General features: G+C 39.4%; 1 long non-coding RNA gene across 1 annotated transcript in view; it reads left to right on the top strand.

Annotated features, from left to right (window-relative positions):
- LOC125452130 (uncharacterized) overlaps positions 1-9476 on the top strand; it is an 80771-nt gene extending 71295 nt beyond the window's left edge. The window contains exon 2 of the long non-coding RNA XR_007247471.1: positions 8765-9476. This is a non-coding gene — a long non-coding RNA (uncharacterized LOC125452130). The remainder of the gene's footprint in view (positions 1-8764) is intronic.
- Positions 9477-10231: the final 755 nt, after the last annotated feature.

Genomic DNA, 10231 nt, shown 5'->3' on the forward strand with positions numbered 1-10231 from the left:
GTAGAAATTCACACTGGCACTGGCAAGAAATGTGTGGCAGTACTACCTCCACCTGTTCTTTGTCCTCCTCACGCAACTGTGTTCCCCACCCGCAACACACACCCAACAGTGCCTGCAAACAATATTCTGTTCCCTTGAAGGTACATTCTATCCTAATTTGCCTAGCACCATAAGAGAGCAAATGCTACTGTCGCAGATTTGAGAAATGTGCTGTCTGAGCAATGACAAAACACGATTGAAACTTTCCAAAGGCTTGATGTGCATCACATGGACTTCAGTAAGGCTTTGACAAGGTGCCAAATGGAAGGTTAGTCCAAAAGATAAGATCCTATAGGATCCAAGAGAAGTTGGCAAACGGGATCCAAAATTAGCTTGCATTTAGGAAGCAAAGGGTGATGGTGCAGACATGTTTTTATGACTTGAACTTGTGACCAGCTGTGTACCACAGGGATTGGTGCTGGGTCCCTTGCTGACTGTTATATACATTAACAACCTGGATGTGAATGTAGAATGTATATTTAGTAAGTCTGTAAATGACATAAAAATTGAGGGTGTTGTTGATAGTAATGAGGATGGACTCAGCCTCCAGTCTGATTACTGACTGACTGGTAAATTGGGTAGAGCAATGGTAGATTGAATTTAAATCTCATAAATTGTGATATGATGCATATTTGGAAGTCTAATGAGGAAAGGTATACACAATGAATGGTAGGTCCTCGGGAGTATGGCGAACAAAGGGACATTGGTGTACAAGTTCATAGATTCCTGAAGGTGTCAATTCAAATAGACACAGGGTAGTGAAGAAGGGATACGGGTTGTTTGCCTTCATTAGCCAGGGTGTAGAATATTGGAGAAAGGAAGTCTTGTTACAACTTTAGAAAACATTTGTTGGTCTGCACGTGGAATACCATGTGCAGTTTTGGTCACCACGCTATTGGAAGGCTGTGATTACACTGGAGAGGGTGCAGTTGAGATTCACCAGGATGTTGCCTGGAATGAAAAGTCTCATTTATGATGAATTGCTGGGAATGCTGAGGTTATTTTCCTTGGAGCAGAAGAGGCTGACAAGGGGTGTGATTGAGATATGAGAAGCATAGACCGAGTAGATCATGAGAATCTCTTCTCCATGACAGACACATTTAAGATCAGAGGGCAGAAGTTTAAAGTGAGGAGTTAGGTTTCAGGGGAGATCTGAGGAAATTTTTTTTCCACCTAAAAGGTGGTAGATATGTGGAATGTGCTGCCTTAAAGGTTGTGGGGGGAGGTACACGTCCAACAAATAAGAACCTTCAGATGAGCATTTAAAATGTAAATAAACATAGTAGGCTCTGGACCACGTGGAGGTAAATGGAATGTTTGGTGTTTGTTGGCTAGCATGAAAATGGTAGACCAAAGAGCCTGTTTCTATGCTGTATGACTGTTTGTTTGTCTTCCATTATGCTTTGGCTGTCTTGATGTACTATTTAGTTATTTACTGTCATTGTTTGGAGCAGGAAAGTAAAACCAAATGAGTGGGTGAAAGATGCAATTAATTGGAAGGACTTTAACTTTTTTTCAGATTGACAGTATCAATTCAGTTTTCAATGGTTCCCCTTGCTTTCTTTGAAAATAAATTCTCCTGGGATAAACCTGATTCCACACTGCACATAGATTTACACCATGCCCCAAAGTTACCCCAGAGTCGGATTATAATTTAGTTTAGATCGCATTTTTCACTTGAACAGCAAAGAATGAGGGGCGACCTGATAGAAGTTTGCAAAATTATGAGGGGTATGGATAGTCCCAGAATAAATTGTCAATTACTAGGGAACATACCTTTTAAGGTAAAAGGAGGAAAGTTTAAAAGGATATGGGAGACAAGCTTTTTACACAGAGGGTGGTAAGTGCCTGGAATGTGCTGCCGTATGAGATGGTGGATGTGGACACAATAACATTGTCTAAGAGGCATCCTGACAGATTCAAGAATAGTCAGGGAATTGGGGGATATGGACCACATAGAGGCAAAAGATAATTAGTTTAGAGAGGCATTATGTGCCAGTATAGCCTTGGTGGGCCAAAGGGCCTGTTCCTGGGCTGTACTGTTCTTTTGTTCTAGGTTATCAACACTCCAAGATTATTCCAGGATCTCTTAGAATCAGCAATCATGAGCAACATGTTCTTTCCATTGTGTGTTTTGGTGACACCTTGAATGACCACTCATATTATCTTCCTGTAGACCACCAACTAACTGAAGATAACTTTTAAAACCATCCAACTAGGCATAAAAGCTGAACTCTCTTCACTTTTCCTTTTGAAGGCAAAGTTTTTGTTAATGTATGAAGAATAGGGGTAAGCCTCTCGTAGCATTTCTGCTATTTAAATTAATGGGGGGAGAATGTCTAAATCCATGGGAACAGGTCAAAGGAATGAAACTAAATTGATTGACCTTTCAAAGAGCTTCCAGAGATATGTTGGACAAAGTGGCATCTGTCTATCATTTATCCAATGGTTTCAAATTAAGATTGTTCTGTGTTTTTACTCTGTATAACTTGCTTGGTTCTTCATTACCATTTCCATCTGTGAATCACCCACTACCAACATCCTATGGCTAACCATTGACTAGAACTGAACTGGGCCAGCCATTTAAATACTATTTGAAAAATAGATTGGAAACTGGGAACTCCATGGTCAATAATTCCTTTCTTAGTGGCATTGTGGATCTATCTGCATCAAATGGATTGCAGTCATTCAAGAAGGGAGCTCATCACCACCTTCTCCTGGGCAGCTGGGAATAAAAAGTAATGGTGGCCCTGTTAGCAGTGCCCATATCCCAGGAAAGAATAATTGTTAATGTATTTGTTTTACAAAATCGCTGTTTTAATGTTGTGATTGGTTGGAGGAACTGATTAATGCAGCAAGTTCAGATTTTGATTGGGCCTTTTCTGCCTCTGTGTGGAAGATGGGTGTGAGCAGGTTCCTGACAGTTTGCTTACTGACCAGACTGTATATCAGAGGGCTGAGAGATTGGATTATTGTAAAGCTGAAGCTTGAAGTTTGCTTTATTATAGTGTTTATAGATTATATGAAAGGAAGGGTGGGGGTATGGGAAGATTTGAGGATATAACATAAAATGCCAACTCAGAATTTGCTATACAGTTTCCGGGGAAAATTCTATTGGTTTTGGAGTATTTTGCCCACTGTATGAATTTGAAATTTTTCTTTACCACAAGTTAAGCTAAGGCACTTTTGGGGATGGACGCTCTGTTCTGTGAAAGGATTGCTCACCATAGCAACAGTGCTAGAATCCTTCTGAAGACTGTTGCCCAGTAGTGCTGTATAACAAACATGATGAGCCAGGGTTTGCAGTACATTGATAATGGTGAGTATCGTGTGATCAAAGACCACATGATCAATCCTCCAGGAATACGTACAATCAGAGTTGGCAACCCTAATCTCGGATAGTGTCCATTAGTCATTGCTGACAGATTGCTGTTAGCGCCACCAGAGAAATGAGTCTGAAGTCTGCAATTTACTAACAAGTGATTGAAGACCTGCAAGTAGAGGCTCCCTACCACTCGGAAATCACAGGTCTGTAGTATTCAGATTGAGAAAAGCAGAGATGTCACTTCTGTAGTGAAGAATGGTTCTCAGGCTGTGTTACAGCACTGTCTTGGGAATAACAAAGAAGCTTAGCCTGGGTTGATATAATCTTGACACTACTGTGCTTATGTCTAGCAATAGATGTAATAGAGGGAAAATCTTTAATTTAAGCAATTCTCATTCCTTAATCTAACCAGCTGTCTGAAGTTACCTGTCAATACCATCTGCGAATAATCCAGTTTTTAATTTAATGCAATATCTGCTGATATTACTGCATTCTCTAGGTTGAAACAATTTTCCATAAATTAACCTTTTGGCCACAGGGTGACATGCTTAGGTAATAATGAAGTTTATGATATTGTACAGCTAGAATTCTTCCAGACCTAAGTTCTGGGAGGATGCACTGAAATTGATAGTGCGATTTGTTACTTATGGTATTCCTTCTGTTCAAACAAACAGGAGCGGAATGAACAAAGGTCTGTGCCACTTCTCTTCCTGTGTGTGAACTGTAACTGGGTTGGTAAAACTTTTCTGGCTAACTCACAGATGGCTAAGTCCCACTTCAGGAATGAACATATTGTTAAGACAGACATTTTGGAGCAGTATTAAGATGGTGCAGTCTTTTGAATGAGATGTTAAACTGAAGCCCAATCTGCCTGCTTGGACAGATTTAAAATATTCCATGGTGCTATTTTGAAGAACACGGGAGGGGGGAGTTCTCCCTAGTTTCCTGACCAATATTTACCCTTCAATCCACATGACGAAAGAAGACTTAATCTGGCAGTTATTGCATTGCTATTTATAGGAGTTTGCTGTGTGAATGTGGGAATGTTTGCTACCTTACCTACATTTGCTGCATGATTGCAACAATGACTTCACTTCAAATTTTTTTTACAGACAATAAAGCTCATTGAGGTGTCCATTGCTTATGAAAGGTGTAAATGTAAGTCTTTCTTTTTTCCTCTTTCCTGCTTTCTTTCATACCCACTGTATTTAGATGAACATAGTGGGTGCTGCATTTATGCTGGGCTGAGCTAATGTTTGGCTTTGAAATTAATGTTCATGTCAGTATGTAATTTTGGTAGATAATTAGAACAAGTAAACTCTGTAGATTAAGATATAATCTACACCCTTCTGAATGATTTTAGCTGCTCCTCTTCATATCTCTCAGACTTTCTTTCAGTCTGCTTTGCAAACCCACTTAAGGATTTGACTCGGTGGCCTCTCCTGTCATGTAACCCACAATTTCCAAATATAATTTGTCCTTTGTGAGTTAAATCCATTATCACAGTGAGTATTTTACTCGACTTGGATGTCAATTCCATCAAGTAATCCAGAAAACTGACGTCACCTCACCACCTTTCATTTTTCCAGCCTTTCAGCCTGTTTTACCATTCAATAAGTTCATGATTAATCTGTACCTCCATACCCATTTACTCACCTTTTCTCCAATCCACTCTACATCCTGCATTGTGCGTGGAGAATTGCCTCCTGATTTTCTCCCAACTGGACCTAATTCAAATCATGAGGTTGTGCTTTCTTGTTCTGAATTTCTCCACCTAATGATCTTCCTTTTTAAAATAGGATTTTATTTGGGCAATTATCTTTGTTGTACGTTACTGCACCTTTCAAAGAAGCAGAAAGGTGTTGCATAAATGCAAGTCCATCACGATCCTGCCTTAAAGCTATGAGCAGCCAATACAATGTCACTGCTGTAATCTATGGAACATGGCAGCCAACTTCTACACAGCAATCTCCCACAACCAGCAATGAGCTAACGACCAAATCATCTGTTTCAGTAATGATGATTTAGAGACAAGGAGACTGTTCTTCAAAATCATGGCGTGGAATTTTTGTGTCCATTTTCGAGAGAAGGTAAGAGGTCAGTTTAAAATCGCATCCAATGGATATTCTAACTGCCATTGAATGAGCGTAACTGAACACTGCTTTCCAGATAAGGTCAAATCAAACAACAGCGTAATCTCTTCTGTATTTCCTCCTAAGTGTGTGCTAATAGATTTATTTACATAAAGCCCCTTTTTTTATTATTATAGTTGAGCATTTTGGTTATGGTTTCCCAGATTTAGCTACAATTACTCACCTTTCATATATATTCTGAGAAGATCACTGAATGATCACACTTGCACCCCACCTGTTCACTATACATATAAATGGTTTATATGTGGAGATTAAATTGAATATTTCCAAGTTTGCACATAACAAACCACTAGGTTGGAATGTCTGCTGTGAGAATGGTGTGCCTTCAAGAGGATTTGAATTTGGCTTCATTTGCAAGTGACTTCAAAAGGACCTGGAAAAACTTAATGAGTGAACAAGAGTATGGCAGATAGGAAATAAGGTGAAAAACTATGAGATAAAAAATCACTTGCCAGGAAGAACAGGTCTGCAAAGTATTTCTTAAATAGTGAGAGGTTAGAAAGCATAGATGTACAAAGAAATCAGGGTGTCCTCATCACTAAGTCATTGGACATTAACATACAGGTGCAGCAAGCAATTACGAAAGCTAATTATAGGGTTTATCACATATGATTCGAATATAGGAGTGGCAAAGTCTTCAGTTGTATTTCGGATCTTGGTCAGACCTCACCTGGAGTAAAGTGTGCAGCTTTTAAATCCCTTCCCTTTGTGAAGATAGGATTGCCATTGAGAGACAGCAACAGTAAGGGTTCACTAGACTTGTTCCTCAGATGGAAGGACTATCTTATGAAGAGCGATTTGGGAAACTGGGCCTGAGATCTCTAGAGTTTTGAAGAATGAAGGCTGTTTTTGTTAAAATATACAAAATACTTAGAGAGTTAGGGCAGCTGCAGGTAAGATATTCCCCTTGTTGGGGAGTTTAGAACGAGGGGGCACAAATTCAAAATAAGGAAAAGCCACTTACTGTCAAGACGAGGAGTTTTTAATACTCAGGGTGTTGTGATTCTTTGCAATTCCCTATCCCAGAGGGTTGTGGAAGCTCATCCTTTGTGTATGTTTAAGGTAGGGATACACAGTTTTCTAGACACTAATAATGGACAGAGCTGGTGCAGATAAAAGTGAATGATCAGCCATTATCATCTGAATAGTGAAGTAGTGCTAAATGGCTTACTCTTCTTCCAATGATCCAATTTTCAGTTACCTTCCACTGTTTTCTGTAAATTAAACTGCCGAAAAAATAAGATCCCACAGTTTCACTTTTTTTTGGAAACGATTCCCATGAAATTGCAAGAATGCTTTAGAATAACCCAAACAAATAGACAATGAGAGAAGAGCAAATTATGGGACTAAAACAGAAAAAAAGAATTTTTTTTATGTTTTACATAATTATGCCATAGGATAAAGGTTAACTCATACACAGGGACTTGTGGCATACAATTTTCTGGAACTGTTTTGTACTGTGGAAGAAGACTGATGTATTTCAGCCAGCAGCGGATGATGTTGAGGCATTATATACTCTCCTAGGTGGCTGATTTCCTTCAGTCAGACAGAGCCAAATATGGTGAATAATCAGCCACATGAAACAGATTATTGAGACAGCCAAAGAAGAATTACATGCGATGGTTACATTAGCATTGCTCACTAATGATCTCCAACGTGAACCTAGCTAGACTGGGGTCAACATGAAGTGTTATCATCACAGGTGATCGATGTCGATCACCTCCTGACATATCAAACTTTATTTATCATGCATATGTCTTTCCTTTTAAAAGAAAGACCATACAGCCAAAATTTGCCTGACCTGGTAAAATCCATGACTGCTTGGAGAGAGAGACTCTGGAATGTCACACCTGGCAAACAGTCAAAGAAGCCTTTTAGGTAAAAAAATGCATTCAAATTGAATTAATAATCTCCTGAGGTATCTCAGGCTGAGAACATGATCATTAAAAAAAGAGAGTCCAGACAAGTGGTACATATGCATTTTCCTCTGTCTCATACGTACATAGGGACGGGGGTTAAAAGTGAGTGTGACATTCTGGTATTTGGACCAGAGTGCTGTGTGAGCCTTAACTTTGAGAATAGCCATTCAAATGTCCCTGAACTGCAGTTAAAGTAAGGCAAACACTCTCTCACACTCATGGTGTTCCAGTCAGTCAATGCAAAAGGAATCAGGAAAAAGAAACTTCAATCAACCTACAAAGCTAAGATTCTCAAAACCTTCTGTTTAATAAATAATATTGATGATATTTACTATTTTTTATTCATTCATAGGATGTTGGCATCACTGCCTGGGTCAACATTTATTGCCTGTCAGTAATTTCCTTGGAGAAGGTGGTGGTGAGCTGTCTTCTTGAATTGCCACAGTTGATGTGCTGTTCATAGACCCACAATGCTGTTAGGGAGGGCATTCCAGCAGTGGTAACATCCACTGCAAAGACTTCAATGTTTAGCTATCTGCTGTTCAGGAACAGTTCAGTTGATGGATCCATATATCTTTTTCCTAACTTTTATCCTTTTAGACTCTCGATTTATTTATAATCTGTCCATATATGTGTTGTATTATTATTACTTCCCTTGCTTAAGAATGAATAAACTCCCTCTTTTTGTTAAATTAAGAAATCCTAGTCTACTTTTAAAACATCAGTTCATTTGAATCTGGGAGAAAGCTAGGTCATCCTGTTGACAAGAAGCTTGTTGCAACCAACCAAGAGAGTGGGTGAATAACCAGTAAGAGCCAGTTCATCCACCCCACCCCACACCCTGGGACCTTTGATGTCTGCTTTCTGGAGCTGTGACAAATTGGAGAACCATGCATGGGGATGCTCCCAATAGAAAACACCTCATTCGCACCAAATCATTATATCCAGACCCTCATCTATCTGGAAACTCAGCCATGTCCTCCTGTTAAAATGTTAGAAATATTTAAAAACACACTTTTCTGTGTATATCATGGTCACTTTCCCTGCTTAGACCCACAATTACCATCAATTAATTTTGATCCACTCAGTGATCTACTTGGTCACTGCAGTAGTGCAGGTTGGTCTGTTCAGTGATCTAGTTGGCTAATGTGATGGTCATGGTGAATATTACCTACAGAGTTAAGGGGGGTGATGAGCTTCCTAAGGGGTGTAGTGTGGGGCTGCAGGTAGTAACCAGCCTGACACTTCAGCCCTGCTGGGCCATTGAGCTCCAGCCTAGCACTTCAGCAACTCCATTTGGCATGACCTATAATCGTCATGAATTTCAGGCTTCCTGGAAGGACCATTGCAGACCAGTGGCCTGGGCTTGAAGTTTTTCCCTTCAAGCGAACAGAAGGTCTGGATGAAGAACTACAACATCAAGATGATTCTGTGCAGAATGGTTAAGGGCATGAAAAGCTGCAACCTCGTGAACAAGGGGAACTAACCCATGGAACTCATGGGTTTGCACTGAGGAAGCTGGGGTACAACTGGAGAAGGAGGACTCTAAGGATGAATCTGTGATAGGAGCTGAGCAAAAATAAGATTTCACTTCTCTTTCTGTTACTTTTAAAGTATCAAATGATCAAGAATGGTTGTAAAGTGGACAAGATTGTTACTGTGGTTACAGATAAAAGTGATTCTAGTCTATCCATGTAATCAATACTAACTGAAGTAATGCTAAGAACATTCATGTTTGTTGAAAATATTGTACCTGTAATATCACCATTGAGTAGGGTATCTGTTGTCAAGTGAGTTTCAGTGTCTAAACTCTTGAAGGAATGGAGCTGGAGTTCTGGCTGAGGAAGATGAGTGTTGAAGGAATTTGTGGCTGAAATTGGTGCCACATTTGCTAGATGGGCTGCCTGATAAATTTGTGAGTCCTATTTTAGTTAGATCAGCTGTTTAATGGGTAATTTGTATATTGTTCACTCATTAACTCATGATAAATTTATGTTGATTTTGACTTGATTATTAAAGTTGAAACTATAAAAATTTAAATCTTCTCCATTGCATTCTTTATTGGTGTTTGTAGTATTATGGTATAGATTCCAAACCATCCAGATCAGCACCCTTTAAAACGGTTACAAAACATCATGACAGGTGATTTTAACTATGCAATGGAGACAATATATCAGTTATATGTATACATGTACTGGAACTTCAAAAAGCACAGAACCCAGGCTATATGTGCCCACCAGTGGCATTGTAGCAGTATAAATTAATGATGTAAATAAAGTTCAAGATATTTGACTCAGCAAGAACCTTAGTTTCTATGGTGTTTGTTATAGAGGCTAACATATAGGAAGCCACAAAAGCATATCTATTTTGTTTGGTGAAGTTGGTTTACTTAGTATATTGATCCCTATAGCATCATATATTTGTTTCTGTTTTATATCTATGGTCTGGTTAACTGAATGGACAGATTTGAGCTTTAGTTTTATTTCGGAACTGATTGGTTGAAGTTATGAAACCGTATTGCCCAGGCTTAGAATTGTGTTGGCCTCCACAATCAGCAAAGTCAATTTGGCTATTTATTGCTTTGTAGTGAATGGACACGCTTTCACACAGGCCCAAGGGCGGGAGGGGTTGAATTGCTGTGGGGGCTGTTTGGAACCTTGGCCATAACTTGGATGGAAAATTAGTAAAAAACTGGGGAAAAGGGCCTAGCCAGTTCTTTTTGGCTATCTATCTGGTGATTTCATCAGACATGATCCAGCAGGGGCTCCAGCTGAAGATTTTCTCCAGTCAGGCTT

Source organism: Stegostoma tigrinum, chromosome 5, assembly GCF_030684315.1.
Source record: "Stegostoma tigrinum isolate sSteTig4 chromosome 5, sSteTig4.hap1, whole genome shotgun sequence".
Lineage (NCBI taxonomy): Eukaryota > Metazoa > Chordata > Chondrichthyes > Orectolobiformes > Stegostomatidae > Stegostoma > Stegostoma tigrinum.